A 15,721-nucleotide genomic window follows, 5' to 3' on the forward strand; every position below is an offset into this window, starting at 1 on the left:
GTGTGTGTATGTGTGTGTGTGTGTGTGTGTGTGTATGTGTGTGTGTGTGTGTGTGTGTGTGTTGAGCAGTACTAACTTGAAGACTGCAAGGAGCCCTCCAAGACCCCCAAAGTCCTCTCTGTCTCTCTTTCCCCCTCTCTCTCTCTCTCTCTCTCTCTCTCTCTCTCTCTGTGTGTGTGTGTGTGTGTGTGTGTGTGTGTGTGTGTGTGTGTGTGTGTGTTTCTGTCTGTCTGACTGTCACACTCCTCTCTGCCTTGGCTTCACCAAGCTCTCAACTGAGGAGCACTGTCAGATTCTCTCTCTGTTTCTCCTCTCTATCAAGCATCCTTTCCTTTGGTTCAGCTAAAGCCTTTTTCAGAGAATGAAAAAAGAAGCTGAACATGCCCAGAAAGTGTTCCTGCTCACTGGGCTTCAGAGGGTGGTGTTTAACAGCTGGAGTTTCTGCTCAGCATGATAAGAGAGCTCTGAGGGGAATTGGGGAAACGGCTGCAGCATAAAACGCCTGTGGCACAAGCAAGAGACCCTAAGTTCAGTCACCAACATCCGTATAAAAAGCCAGGTGCAGCGGCGTGCCCCGCCATCCTAGCTCTAGGAAGGTGGAGAAAGGCGGATCCCTAGAGCTTGCCAGGAGCTACTCTAGACAAACTGGCGGACTCCATGTTCAGTGAGGGACTCTGCTTCTCCAATCCAAGGTGGACGGGCTGGGGAGTTGGCTCAGTGTGTAAAAGTACTTCTCATGCAAGCCTGAAAATCCAAGTCAATCCCCAAACCCACATAAAAAGATAGACGGGGCCACACAACTGTAACCCCAGCACTCCTAGAAATGAGAGGCAATGATGGCGAAATCACCCGGAAACTCACAGGTCCCCTGGTCTGGAGTGCACTGCACAGCAACAGAGGTAGAGAGACAAAGGTGAGAACCAACTCCCCAAATTGACCTCTGACCTCTACTGCATAACTAAAGCACACATGCACCTGTGTTCTCTCTCTCGTCACCCCCACCCCCCGTATATGAATATAAGTATGTTCTGGCGAGATCTCTCATTTGATAAAGGTGCTTGGTGCCAATCCTGAAAACTTCAGTCAGATCCCCGGAACCCACACAGCGGGAAGAGAGTACTGATTCCCAGAAGTTGTCTCTGGCATCCATAGGCACATTCTGACACACATATGCCACCCCTCCCAACTTACAAGTAATCAAGTCAATGTAACAAAGATTTTTCAAAAGTGGAGAATGTTAGAGAAAACCACCTGATATCAACCTTTGCACATATGTGTACGTGTGCACATGCACACACAAACACAAAAGAAAAAAGCAAACCTTCTGCCTATGGATGGTGAGAGCAGATACACAGCAATGTGAAAGTGTTCATCTATGGTAAATCTTACATTATACATATTTCATCATAATTTTAAATTCAAATTCTAAAACAGAAGACATGGAGGAGGGCAGGTGAGGTGGCTCAGCTGGTAGAGAAGCTGCTGCCAAGCCTGACCAAGCCTGAAGACCTGAGTTTGATTCCCAGAACCCACACAGTAGAAGGAGGAGGAGGAGGAGTCTGGTTTCCACACGCTCAATGGCACCACAATGACAGGCACACGCATGTGCACCAAAAAAAAATATTTTTTAAAATTAAAAAAGACGTATAAAAATATCAATCTGTGGCCTCTTACAAAAGCACTTGGCAGTCAGATTTTTCTCTAGAGGCTATGGAGTTGGCAGTTACCCTAAAGAAACACATGCACACATGTGCACGCACACATACACACACACAGACACACACAAGCGCATGCACAAGCACAGTAGAAGATAACCACAGGAGTTCCTCACAGTAGCATCCAGAAGGTAAAAAAGAGAGGCATCCAAACTTCCATCTGTGGGAAAGCAGGGAGCACAACGGAATACCCAGTGAGAAGTTCCAGTTTACACCGGAAATTTAAAACCCTATTGGATGATGCTATATTGAATTAATGGAAGCATAAATATGTAGTAACAGAATTAAACATACATAGGGTGATAAGCACCTGATTCATGATGGTAGTTACCTCTGAGAAAGGAGGAGGAAAGCAGGGTTGGGAGTAGGATATACAATTGAATTATATCAGCGATGTTTTATTCCTTTAAATGAGATCTGATGCAGATATGACACAATGTTAAGATCTGATACAGTTTAATGGGTAAATTATGCTTTTTTCAATTCTTGTCTGATCTTTGAAGCGTTTTGTGATGAAAAAATTAATTTTAAAAAGCGAAGGGGAGAACATTTTAAGGAGAAAAGAAATTGTCAATCTCAAAACGTGTCATCAGGAGCAGTGGGAATAAAGAAGGAATTCTCAGCCAGCCCCGTTGAGACCTCCTGGCTTTCTCGCCCCCAGCATGGAGTTTGGGTGACTAAGATGCCATATTTCACACAGAGCAAGTCAGTCCCTCTACTGCTACAGAGGGGAAGTTGACAGAATTCAGTCCATCACTGTCTGAGTGTCACTCTCTAGAGCCACTACCCAGATTTCCCGATTTCTAGAGGAAAGCTCACCCACACCCCCAAAGCATGATCAAGACTTCAGGAAGTTTTACTTGACCTGGGATGTTGCTCACTTAGTAGCATGTTTAATCTCTCATGTATGAAGCCTTGCGTTCAATCCCCAGCACCACATAAACCAGCAGGGTGGCATATGGCAATCCTAACCCTTGAGAGGTGAGAGGAGGAGAGTCAGAAATTGAAGGTCTTCTTCAGCTACATAGCAAGTTCTAGGCCAGCCTAGTATATCTGTGACCCTGAAGGAAGGGAGGAAGGGAGGGAGGGAGGAAGAGAGGGAAAGAGAGAAGAAAGGAGGGACGGAGAAAGAAAATTTTAAATTGAAACCTGAGGTTCTCTCACCGATTCAGCACAGATAGAAATACACAACCCAGCTGTCTCTGAGGGGCTCACCTCAAACACTGGCCCTAGTGCTAATCTGTATCTAATGCTGTCGGATTGCAAATGACAGTAAACCCAAGCAGCAATAGCTTGAACAAGACTGAAGCTCATTTGTGAGTGGTTCGGAACTCAGGCAGTGTGAAGGTACTGCCATTCCTCAGCTGTGATGCCCCTGAGGAGTCCCCAGAGCTCCAGTTACCACCTCTGCCTTCTAAGCAGCAAGATCAAAGAAATGGGAGGAGGGCTGGCATTCTCCTTGGTGAAGGAAAAAAAAAAAAGACTAATTTCTTTTTTTACGATGTCTGAAGGGCCAGACATCACCAGAAGGCCACACATAGCTCCAAGGAAAATGCTGAGGCCCTGGGCTCTGCTTGTCTCTGCTTAAACTGGGTGTGCTATGGCAAAGGCGGCAGGGAGAATTGTCAGGAGCAGCAGCACCTCAGTGCTGCCCGACTGACTGCCTGGCAGGTTCTGGGCAACAGCAATTGTTACTCTTGATCTAGTGCCCCACCAGTCAATGCTAGGGTCCACGCTAGACGGGTCGACTAGGCTGGGGTTTTAAGGTGGCTTTAAATTCATTGATCCATAAAGGAAAGAGACAAAGAGAAGAAAATTTGTATTCTCCTTTATTCATAACGGATCAACATATTTACTGCTTATTGCTCTCAAAACTCATAAACTATTATATGCTGTTGGATGTGTTGCCCTTTTTTAGAGATGAGAAAATAGGGGTTTAAAATGGCTAAGCTGCTGCCAAGCCCACAAAGCTTTCAGTGGTGGGACCAGGATTCCAATCCAACAAAGGCTCCTGCGCTACATCCCACTGCCAATCTCAGTAGAGTCATGTGCTGTCACATGTAGGTGCCTTGGCCAGTGACAGGCCACGTGTATGTCTGTGACCTCATAACTAACTGCTTTAGTTCAAGTATACTCTGTGACTTCACACAATGACGATGTTGCCTAATGACACATTTTTGAGACTATATAACATGGTCGTGTCTGGGAATAGACCTAGGCACAGTCTCAAATCTACTTACTAACAATGTGATCTTGAATAAGTAGTTTAAGTTTCTGCACTTCCTGTTTCTAATCTGCAAGTTGGGAACCACACAGGTACCTCTGCTGTAGGGTTGCCAAGAAGATGAGATGAGTGAATATATCTCGCTCTCAGGGTTAGTGCATGTCAGCCATATCATGTTCGGCAACATTAGATATGTATCGTTTGTTGAGTCAGTCTTCTGTAGCTTTGAACTTACTATGTAGCCAAGAATGACCTTGAGCTCCTGAGCCTCTTGTTTCCACCTCCCAAGTGTAAGGGTTAAAGGTGTGTCTCACTATACTCAACAGGATATACCTTAAGGAAGACCAAGGAAAGGATGGGCTGAGATGTTCTAAGCAGAGGAAGCAGCCCAGTCCCTAGCTGGGAGGAGGCAACTGCTGGGCCAAGCGGAAGGGATGAGAGGTATGTCTCTCCTTTCGTTGTTCAGAGTCTCAGCACCAAGTGTCCTTACGAGACATACATGGGATTTAAGAAACTTCCTGGAAAAGCCATAAGTATAAAAACTAAGAAGACAGTAGCACTTCTAACTCCCAACTACAAGCGCTCCAGGGCAATAGAAGCCTGAGTAAGTGAGGAGGGGTAGCCTGAAACCCAGAGAAAAGGGCACAACTTAGGTGCACAGTTTGCTCTGTCTTTGCCTGAGGGGTTCTGGCCAGCTATTCACAGTGGCAGCTGACAAGCCATGAAGTACCCAGCCCTACCTTCTGGGCAAGGCTGTTCCCTGAACTTTGTCCTAAGCAGGAAACTTTTTTCTTCCCGGAAAGAAAAGGATAGCTGTACAGGGTCACAACCAGGAGTTCAACCAATCAGGATATGCCACCAGCAGGAGACAGAGAGCGTTCTTAATGCCAACCCATCCCAAAAAGAGCTGGATCGATCCCTCAGAAGCTATCGCCAGGTTTGCCCTCCAAGCAAACTACTGGCCAGGGTGATGCACCTGTAAACTCTGCACCTAGAGGTAAGGCAGGAAGCTTAGGAGTTCAAAGTCATGCTAGCAGGCTGAGGCCAGCCTGGGCTACATGAGATCTAGCTCACACGGGCAAGATATAAAAATAAAGCAAGAAAAACGTGCTGTAGTTACAAAGCATCCAAAGCAGATCTCAAGAGACCTGGGTTCTCTCACTGAAACAGCTGCCCAGTCATTCTGTGACCTTGGGCAGTGCCTCTGCCTTTTGGAGCTTTGAGTGGAGGGGAATAGCCAGTCTCAAGGTTGTTCATCGGTTGGGATATTAAATGAAATTATGCAGGGAGTCATCTAGAAAAGCTCCTAATAGGAAGCAGGAGCCCAGGCCATGTGAGGGCTCTTGGGTTTTCAAGTTTCTCCTGGCTTTAGCAATTCCACTCCTAGTATGAGTTCCATAAGACATGAGACGACACCCCACCCCACCCCACGGATCTGTCCTAAGCATACTTTGTGTATTTATGAACTTGAGAAGTTGACTTTGAACTTTTTCCTCCCTGTTTGTGGCTTTGTGGCTTTCTGTACACCTGACACATAATGAGAAACATTAGTGGATCCAAGTAGCATGTTCTCTCCTCTGCTGAGCTCCAGGGAGGTCAGAAAGCATAACACACTCAAGGGTCCAGAGCCTCGGTGAAACCAAACACACCGAAGTCTTGTCATCTCTTAGGCCCTCTCCAGCTCTCAACCCAGGTCTTCCCTACCATTTCTGGGAAGACCCCAGGTGAGCCTGGATTTGGAAGGAGGACCTCCTAACTATTATTCTGATCTACATGTGAAAACATACCCACTCCACTCCCCAACACAAACACCGAAGCTCCCCAGCAGAGGTCTGACAAGGCTACAGGAGGCTGAGATGAAAGCCTTCTAAAAGGCAGCCAGATATACCCCATACTGATGTGGCCTAGAAGGAACCCTTGCACCTGAAGGCGGCAGAGCAGAGAAGTGGCTGGCTTGGTTTCTGGCTCTGGATTGCAGTCGTCCTGTCTGCTAGGAGAAGGTGACTCGGTGGTGATGTCAGCCCATGCTTAGTCGAGCCATTCCTCCCTCATAGGAGCAAGGAATGGGAAGGGGAGAGGGCGGAGGCATGTCCTATATACTCTCTAGCACTCCACTGCTTGGAAGGGAGAGGAAGGTGGGATAGAATTTCAGAAAAAGATATGAAGAAGAAAATGTTAGCTATTGCCTAAAAATGAAGGTCTTTTATTTATAATGTACAGCCTTATTTCAGGCAGCAACAAATCCCTACCTAGTCTGAGTGTGCACTCCTGTCTGTGTTGTGTGTGCATGCATACACACACACACACACACACACACGCTCACTCACACCCATGCACAGAGTACCTGACCCCCACCTGTGTGGGAAGCACGAGATTGAAGTTGAGTGGCATGGGGGAAAATAGCCCAGTAGCTAGGCAATTCTCATCCACTCAGAACCCAGGGAAGTGTGACTAAAAGAATGTCAGAGTCGGAAAGCCATTAGGAAACATTGTATGCCTTGCTGTAACCTGTGTACAAAAGAAGATGTTGCTGAGTCTTGCTCTGGAGTCGCGCAGGCGACTCCTAAGCGTAAATAGAACATGGCAGTTCACTTGCCCCCCCCCCCATCACACACACCAAAACATGAACCCAACAGATCAGGAGGCCAGGCTCACAGGCTCACACCAAGAAAGATAATCTGGCGCCTTCCTAAAAGCAGAATCAGGTTGGCCCTCCACATAGGATGGCTGTTCAGCTGTGGTTTAGGTGATTCCTGGGCACACATTCTTTCCCCAGTTCTTTCCTTTGTAGATGCGTGAACTCAGAGAGTGAGCTTCCCTAACCTCCTCAGTTTCCTCCTTGCCAAGTCTCATTTTCCTGATGGAAACAAATCAGAAGAATAGTTTCCACTCCCCTGGATCTCTCGGGTGTCCCTGAGCTTCAATAAGGTGGGCATGGGAAATGTTCTCTCAAGGCAAAGCCATGGGGCTACACAAAGCCATAGCTAGTTGGAGGGAAGTGATCTGTTCAACAGCAGCAGCCGTGGAAAGGGGAATTTTGACTGGGGCATGGTGATGTATATATGTAATCCCAGTATTCAGGAGGCTAAGGCAGGGAACTCTCAAATACCAGGCCAGTGTAGACTACAGAGGGAGAGTGAGGTCAGGGAGGAAGGAAGATGGGGGAAGAATGACAATAATGAGAAGGAGAAGGAGAGGAAAGGGAAGGGAAGGAAGGAAGAATAAATACATTTTTTAAAATCACAGATGAATGAGGTGCCCATGAGAAAAGAGGGACCCCAAAGTACTGTTCTTTCCTTGCTTCAAAATTCGAATAAAGTAGAATCCAGAACATTTTTCTGGGAGTTACTAAAAAAGAACATGAAAAAGCTCACAGTGCTTGGGGTCTGAGTTACCAAGTTCCCTTAGCTGTCTCTGGATGGCTAGGGGAAGGTTATCCAAGGAAAGGAGTCTGGAAAGCCCAGCAGGACTTGACTTAGCTGGCATTTCATCACAAGCACTGCCACCAGCCACTGTAAATGCATGCTGGGTGACAGCCCACCCCTCAGTCATGTATAAGAGGCCACAGTGACTCAGACAGAAGGACTTGAGAGAGAGTGTGTGTGTGTGCTTTCTGATGAGTGACAAGCTTTGGACCAGACAATGAGACTAGGGAGCAGTGTCAGCAGGAACTGTGAAGGTAGAGAAGCTTAGGGAAGAGGAAAGAGCGAGCCTAGGGTAGAATGGGCTTGGAGGGCTTGAAGACCAGACCAGAGCCTTGGGTCTGTATGAAGCTGAACCCACGTGGAGTATCCTTCTTGGGCAGGGATGATAGCAAACACAGTCATCCAAGCACTGGTTACTAGAAGGGTCTCTAAGTATCATCAGTGTGTGTATGTAGTACCTCGAAGAGTATGCAACACCCAAATTTTTGAGTACCTTTTATATGCAAGGGCAGTAAGCTAGATGTATTGCACACACTACTTCCATCAGCTCACACGTGCACAAGTACGTACGTGTTCACGTGTTATTGAACAACTCCTGAGACTCAGCGGCAGTTAAGTGACCTGCCAGAGGTCACACAGCTAGTTTTTAAATAAGTCTTGGGCTCCCAAAGTCATGTTCAAAATGGCTGTTCCTCTTAAGGAGACAGAAGCAAGTCTGGAGAGACTGGTTGATGTCTCTTAACTCAAAGGGGAGACTGAGGGCGGGGCTCTCTGTGAACAGGTTTTCTCCGATGAGTCAGACATGGAGTCCTCTGCACTGGGTAGCCAGCACTGCCTTTTCAGTTGACAGGCTGGATGAGGAGCTGCTTTCATTCCGCCGCCCCCCTTCCCCCCAGCCCCTTCTGTTTCCTTCTGCCTTTGTGTTGTTTTAAAAGCCTCTGTTTCCACATCCATCTCATCCATTAGACCGGTGAGTGGTCTGCACCTGAGCTGCACTTTTGGATCTTATTAAAAATGACAATGGCTGGGGACCCACTTAAAACCACTTAATCCGAGTCTCCGGGACTCCGGCAGTCATACTTTTAAGCTCTTTAGATTGGTGATTCAAATGTACCTCCAAGTTGGAGGCACACTGAAGACAGTGAATATTCAGGGTCAAAGAGCAGGTTATGAGACTTTGAATCTGCAGAGACAGGTTCGGGGTAGGCAGCTTCCAGAATTTTAATGAAAGGAGGAACGCGGATAGCAGAAGATAGAGATCAAGTACACAGAAAGAGAAAACAGGGAAGTACATTATTCAGAAGAAAAGCAGTGATTTGAGACCCAACCACAGAAGCGAATCTTTAAGATGCCATGGGCAAAGGCAGAATCTGGCCAAGGCTGGGTGATCATGAGATTGTCTTGCATAACAAATCTCTAGTTAAAGTAATAGAAAGCTTTGGTGCAGAATAAACAGCACCTGCGGCAGAGGCGCTGGTCGAGGCTCCAGATGCGCATGCTCGGGAACAACAGGCTCTCGGGGCCTCAGGGTCGGGGCCTAGCTATTGCTGAGAGGAGGAGAAGGAGAACAGAGCCGTGAGTGTGGAGAATGTCTGAAACATGGGAAAGACTCTGGCCAGGATGGGATAACTCGTGATTTTAAGATAAAATGGGAAGACGAGAGAAAGGATTGTGTGATCAAGAGTAGGGTGAGTTAGGGGCTGGAGAGATGTTTTAGTGGATGAGATCACTGGCTGCCCTTCCAGAGGACCCAGGTTCAATTCCCAGCACTCACATAACAGCTCACACCTGTCTGTAACTCCAGTTCCAGGGCATCTGACATCTTTATACAGACATACAGACAGGTAAAACACCAATGCACATAAAATAAATAATCATCTTTTTTTAAAAAAAAAAAAGTGTTAAAGAATAGGATGAATTTGTAGGCTATCCAGATGCATGTTTACTCAGAATGCTATTGTTTTAGCAGGGGAAAGGAATTACAGGTAAATAAAATATGCAAATGCATTTCATAATGAAAAATCTTGTGCCGTGCAGCCGAGATAATCACTGTGTGGGTTCTCCGGGAAAGACTGCAAACGGCGGCAGGGATGCAATGAGTGATTCTCCTCAGGTGTGATTTTCCAGGGAAGGCTGCTTCACGTGCTCAGAAAATTAGCTCACTCAGCATTGATCGCCAGGCAGCTAAACCCAGGTCCAAAGTCTCCTTGCTTCGATTTCAGACAGCTCCCTGGGGGCAGGCTGTCCCGGGCTGGGTCTCAGAGGTGAGCAGGTGGCACGTGATGTGTACAGGAGACCATCGCCTAGTAGAAGGATTAGGTTTGAGTGTCTAGCTCTAATCCACGGTGCTAGGAAGGAGAGAGGAATAAAACAGAGGTTAGCGTGGTCAAGGGGTAGAGAGGCAAGATGCTCCTGCCGTTCCTTGAGTGCTTAGTGTGTGCCCGCACCAGACGTTTAGTTTTTCCCTAAACCACCAAAACAGCTCCCCAGAGTCGGGAGCTGACCTGAGGTCATATCCAATGCTGAGTTCCTTGTGTCCCCTTCTCTACTTCATATTCTTTCCCTAGCCTCACTCCCATGCTCCTCACTCCAACCACAATGACCCATATAAAGACCTTTAGCCCACTGTTGATGGAGCTTTACTCATTACATCTAACTCAACTCAGATCAAATGCAATTTGATTAAATTCCATGTCCACACCAGATGCTCTGAATCTTGACCCAAGTTTGCGTATCTTCTTCTCCCTGAGGTCCCTGTCCCTGTACTGTTATTCCATGTGGGTGTGGATCTTTCCTGAACACGTTAGGATCTTGCCCGAGTATTCCATATCTCATTTGTTCTGCTTAACTATCCTTCCCAGATACCTCTCAAATGGATCCACTCCCCTACCTCTATTTTCTCGTCTCTGCCCTAGAACACACTGCCAATATTTCCTGCCTGGACCACCAGCAGTCTTCCCTGTCTACTCTGGTCCCTTCCAGTTAGTGAGCCACACATCTTTGCCCATTAGAACTGCTGCAACAGTGTAACAGCGCTGGCAAGTGACAACAACAGAAATTTCTTCCCATAGCTCTGGAGGCTGGGAGATCCACCGAAGCAACAGTGTTTATCACTGGCACCTTCTGGCTGTATCTTCTTGTGGCAAAATCCCACAGTGAACAACCAAGTATGAAAATAATTCTTTGGAAAAAAACAACTGTTTTAGAAATGCAAGGAGGTATGTCTCAAGATTCTTAGAAAGGTGGATCCCTCATGAATCAATCATCTTCCATAGGCTCCACATCTTAACACTAGTGTATTAGGGGCTAGGACTCAGCATAGGAACTGGGCCAGCATCAATATTCAGAACCTAACAACACCGAAACCAAAGGAGCCCTGTGTGCTGATGCCTGTAATCCTAGCACTTGGGGTAGAGGCAGAAGGATCAAGAATTCAAGCCATCTCGGCTGTGAAGTGAGACTGGTGCTAACTTGGACTGTATGAGAACTTGCTTCAAAAAAGGAAGGGAGGAAGGGAGGAAAGGAGGGAGGACCATAATCCTTTGTGTAGCCTACAGCATCTGGGGTGATCTGAACTCGGGCCCTATGCTCATGTGCCTTTCTTTCCATCTTCTGTCCAGGCACACTGGTCAGGACTCAACTGTCATTCTGTCCATACACCTTGTGTATGCTTGTACACTCCCCGCTCCTCCACGTCTGAGCTCCTAGGTAACCGCAGACAGAACAACAAAGACCTCTTTTGTTGTTTGTTTTGTTTTTCCAGACAGGGTTTCTCTGTAGCTTTGGAGCCTGCCCTGCAACTCACTCTGTAGACCAGGCTGGCCTCCACCTCACAGAGATTCATCTGCCTCTGTCTCCCAAGTGTTGGGATTAAAGGCATGTGCTATCACCAGGGGCAGCAAAGACCTCTTTAATGCAAGTCTTCTTTGTGTTTTGTTCTTGAGACAAAGTCTTGGTAAATAAGATAAGTTGGTGGAATGTATAAACCTCCTACTCCCTGTTGCTGGGACAGCAGGTGTGCGCCACCATCCTGGCTCTGGTGGAAGCCCTTTGTGACATCTAGATATGCTCATGGCCCTAATAATCTTTCACAAGACTATCTTTCCTTAAAATATTTTAGAACCTTTTACTTTACGTTTATTTAAACAACTGTTTACTTGATACCTGTTTTCTCTCTCTGGCTATAATCCTGCAAGGGCAGAAATGTGCAGATTTGGGTTGGGTTTTTTCCTACCCCAGGCACCAAGTACCTCATGCTTAGATAAATAAACCTTGTTCCTTCATATTCTTCCCGGAGACGCATGGCTCCTTCCATGTATGACTCTCCCCTGCCATCCCCTCCTGATTCTCCCTACTTCCCCCCTCCACTCTGTCAACTTTCCTTTCACCCCTCACTGTTTCCACCTACACCTTGAGACAAGTTTGGTGGGAATAAAGGATGATTTGATTTCTCCTATCCTGGTTGGGTTTGTTATTTTGTTTTTCTTGTCTACATCCAACCTGTGAATATTGCTATCAATCACCCTCCACGGCACACTCCGGCTTCAAACATTTCGGTGATATTTATTTGATCTCTGAATGAGGAAGAATTCTGTAAGCATAAAAGTAATGGAGGAAATCACTGAGGGAAAGAAAATCAATACATTGGACTACACCAAATTAAAAACTTCTGGATGTCAGAAGCCATTCCAAACCCAACTAAAAAGCAAATGACAAGACTGGGGAAAGTCTATGCAATAAATATGATGAAAAGTTGTTATCCCTCAAATATAAAGAGCTCATATAAATCGATAAGAAAAATATACTAAAATCCCAGTGGGGAAAAATGGGCAAAGGGCAGGACAATGTACAAATAGCTTAATAAACACATGAAAAATCTTTAACTGCAGCAGTCCTCGGGGACATGCAAATTCAAAAGTGCTTCCCATTGCTCACCTACCAAATCAGGGCACTAAAGCTGGAAGGCTAGAGATGCGGCTGGGGTCGATTCTTTGTCTGACTTGTCCGCCTGCAGCACCTGGTGGGGTAAGGGGCAGGGCTGAAAGAATGCAGTGTGCGTTTGCCGCTTCGCAAGTGTCTTAGCTACTTTTCTATTGCTGTGACAAAGTACCATGGCCAAGGCAACTTAGAAAAAAAAAATCATTTAATTTGGGGCCCACTGTTCTAAAGGGCCTGAGTGGCACCGGCAGGCATGGCCCTGGGACAGTAGTTGAGAGTTTACATCTGATCTTCAAGGAGGTAGAAAGAAAAAAGTTTCTGGGAACAGTGTGGGCTTTTGAAACCTCCAAGCCCACCCAAAGTAACACACCTCCTCTAACTAGGCCACACCTCTTAATCCTTCCCAAACAGCTCCACCAACTGGAGACCAAGTATTCAAATAGATGAGTCTATAGGGGACATTCTTAGTCAAACCATGCCATGAAACAATAAGAAATTGTTTCTTGGGTTTTTTTGAGGGGGGGGAGGTGGGATGGGGTTGGTTTTTAAGATAGTTTCACTGTGTAGCACAGGCTGGCCTCAAACTCCTGAGCCCCTAGGCTCAGCTTCCTGAGTGCAGAAATGTTGGGTTTACAGGCAAGCACTGCAAGGAAGTAGCTTTGTGACTTTTAGTATCTCAGCGCCATCTAGACCAATGTTTCTAAACATTCCTTGTGCTGTGACCCTTTAATACAGTTTCTCGTGTTGTGGTGACCCCAACCATAAAAATATTCTCATTGCTACTTCATAACTGTAATTTTGCTACTGTTATGAATCTTAATGTAAATAGCTGTGTTTTTTGATGGTCATAGGGGACCCCTGGTAAAGGGTTGTGACCCACAGGTTGAGAGCCACTGCTCCAGAAGAAAACACAAAAAACACGCAGGGTCCAGAAGACTCTCCAGATTCTAGTTCTTGCCTCCCTGTCTCAGCTTCCCCCACAAGCCACACCTACTGTGTGCTGTGTGCAGTAAGGATCATAGTATGGAATGCTGGGTCTGTCTGGGTTGCCTTCCTGGACACTCTGTCTCTTCCTTTGCACCCTTCATGAGCACCCATCTTCTGACGCCCACTCCTTCTGAGAAGTCACAACCTTCAGGAAACTCCTGAGCTAGGCTTAGCCTGCCTTTCCTGTACTCTCATGACACACAGCTTCCCTCACTAGGCAAGGTTGAGACAGCTCTTAGCAGCTTTTCATCCACCTTGGATTCTATGTGTCTCAGGAGAGGCATCAGATTTTTATCCATTCCTGGATCCCAGAGCCCAATTCAGGAGAATAATCAACAGATGGCTCTGAACGAATCAATCATGTCATAAATTAGTGATTCCATTTTGCACCATAAATTTTTGCTACTAGGCTGGTAAATGTGAGTTTTACTTAAAATGCATAAAATTAAATGCTTTTGGATAGAGAAGAAGTCCCTCACTTATGCCCCAGCCCTTATTTCAAGCCCATGTTCTATCATCCTGTGGGTTGTAACCTACTATGGGCCATGAAATTCATTCCTGGGTCACAGCTGCCATTGTCTTAATGAAAAGTATCAGAAGCAGAAGAGGGCGAAATGATTCTCATCTCATTCCTCTCTTCCGTTTCTAGTATTCTGTTATTCGCATCTCCCCACCTGCTGCACCCAGGTGGGGAGCACTACTGGCAAGAAATAATAGTAAGTAATAATGAAATAAAAACCCCAGGGGATGAAACTCCTGCTCTGATTTTTCTTTCACGAAAAACTACAGAGCTCTCTAGACAGGCCTTGGTCTCATTCCCTGAAAATTGGGAGTAATAAGAATCCAATTTAGAACCAAAAGAAATTTGGGCAGTGGTGATGCATGCCTTTAATCCCAGCACTCGGGAGATAGAGGCAGGTGGATCTCTGTGAGTTCAAGGCCAGCCTGCTCTACAAAGTGAGTTCCAGAAGAGGCTCCAAAGCTACGTAGAGAAACCCTGTCTTGAAACAAACAAACAAAATCCAAGTTAGGGCTGGGGAAGTAGTTAAGTCAGTGGAGGTAAGTACAAGGACCTGAATTCAATCTCTAGCACCCAAATTTAAAGGACAGTTTAGTGGCATGCACTCTTAATCCCAGCACTTGGAAGACAGAGCCAGGCAGAAGTGCCTGAAGCTCCTTGACTGGTCAGCGTAGCCTAATCATCATAGCCCTGGCTGAGAAAAAAAGAACCAAGGTGAACAAACAGTTCCTGGGAAAAGATGCTGCTGGAGGGTGACCCTGGAGGGTGCTCGTTCACACATGCACACACACGCATGCACACAGATGTTGAATATTCACATACAAATAGGCTGGACTGTGGGTGTGGTTCAGTGGTAGAACACTTGCCTAGCACCCATAAAACCCTGGGTACCATTGCCAGCACCTCAAATAATAGAGCTGATCAGAGCCATGTCCCAATGAGCTAGAGCAGAAAGAGCTGGTTTGGCTTCAAGTGCGTTTTAGCACAGAGATCCAAGCACCAGAAGCAGACAGCATAGCATGCATCGCAACCTCCTCAGCTCCGCTGTCTAGCCCATCTGCTCCGTTCTGAACAAGCTGCCTGGCTGCCATTAGGCTGTGATGTAGTCCCGAGCCTCCCAGACTTGAGAGAATCTGTGCACTCATGAGCATAGCAAGTGTAAGAGCCCTGGAGCCCAGGGCCGTGCATTCTGTCTTTCTAAACTGCAAATGTGACCATATCACCCTCCTGTTTCACATCCCTCTATGGCGTCCCTTATACTTAAGATGAGGCACTGACTCCCTGATACCCCTTAAAATGTCCTTTCTGTTGCCCTTCCATCTTGCTTAGTCTCCCAGGTCTGCATATTCCAAGGGCTAAGAGGAGTGAAGTCACCTTCTACCCCAAAGGTGGTACTTCCACCTCAACTGTCAGCTCCTAGCACCAACTGTGTGCAGAGGCTTCTCGTTCACACAACAGTCGAAGAAAATCTACCCAGTACAGAAACACCTGTGTGTATGCGTGTGCGCGCGCGTTTGCGTGAATGTACACAAAAACACATGCATGTGCACATACACGCACCCCCCCCACACACACACACATTCTTCTACCACCACCCCCACCAAACCCAGACACTCCTCAGGTCCTGAGCAACCTGTCCTCCTGGCAGAGGGCATACCATGAAGGATGACTGGTGTCCCAGTCTCAGGAAAGGTAAACAATGGTAGAGGTCACTTTAAATAACTAAGAGCACTCCACCCCATCCTCCACCCACGTGGTGACTGAGATCCCCATTTAGACTTGCTTCTCTCTAGCTTGTCTCTAGGTCCCTTGTTCAAGTGTAGAGCACATTTTACTACAGTGGGGCCATTGCAGCCTCAACACATCCAATAGTGCAACTAGATCTTAAAGGGGAGGGAACAAGACTGTGGAG

Source organism: Microtus ochrogaster, chromosome 7 (genome assembly GCF_000317375.1).
Source record: "Microtus ochrogaster isolate Prairie Vole_2 chromosome 7, MicOch1.0, whole genome shotgun sequence".
In the NCBI taxonomy this organism is placed as follows: Eukaryota; Metazoa; Chordata; class Mammalia; order Rodentia; family Cricetidae; genus Microtus; species Microtus ochrogaster.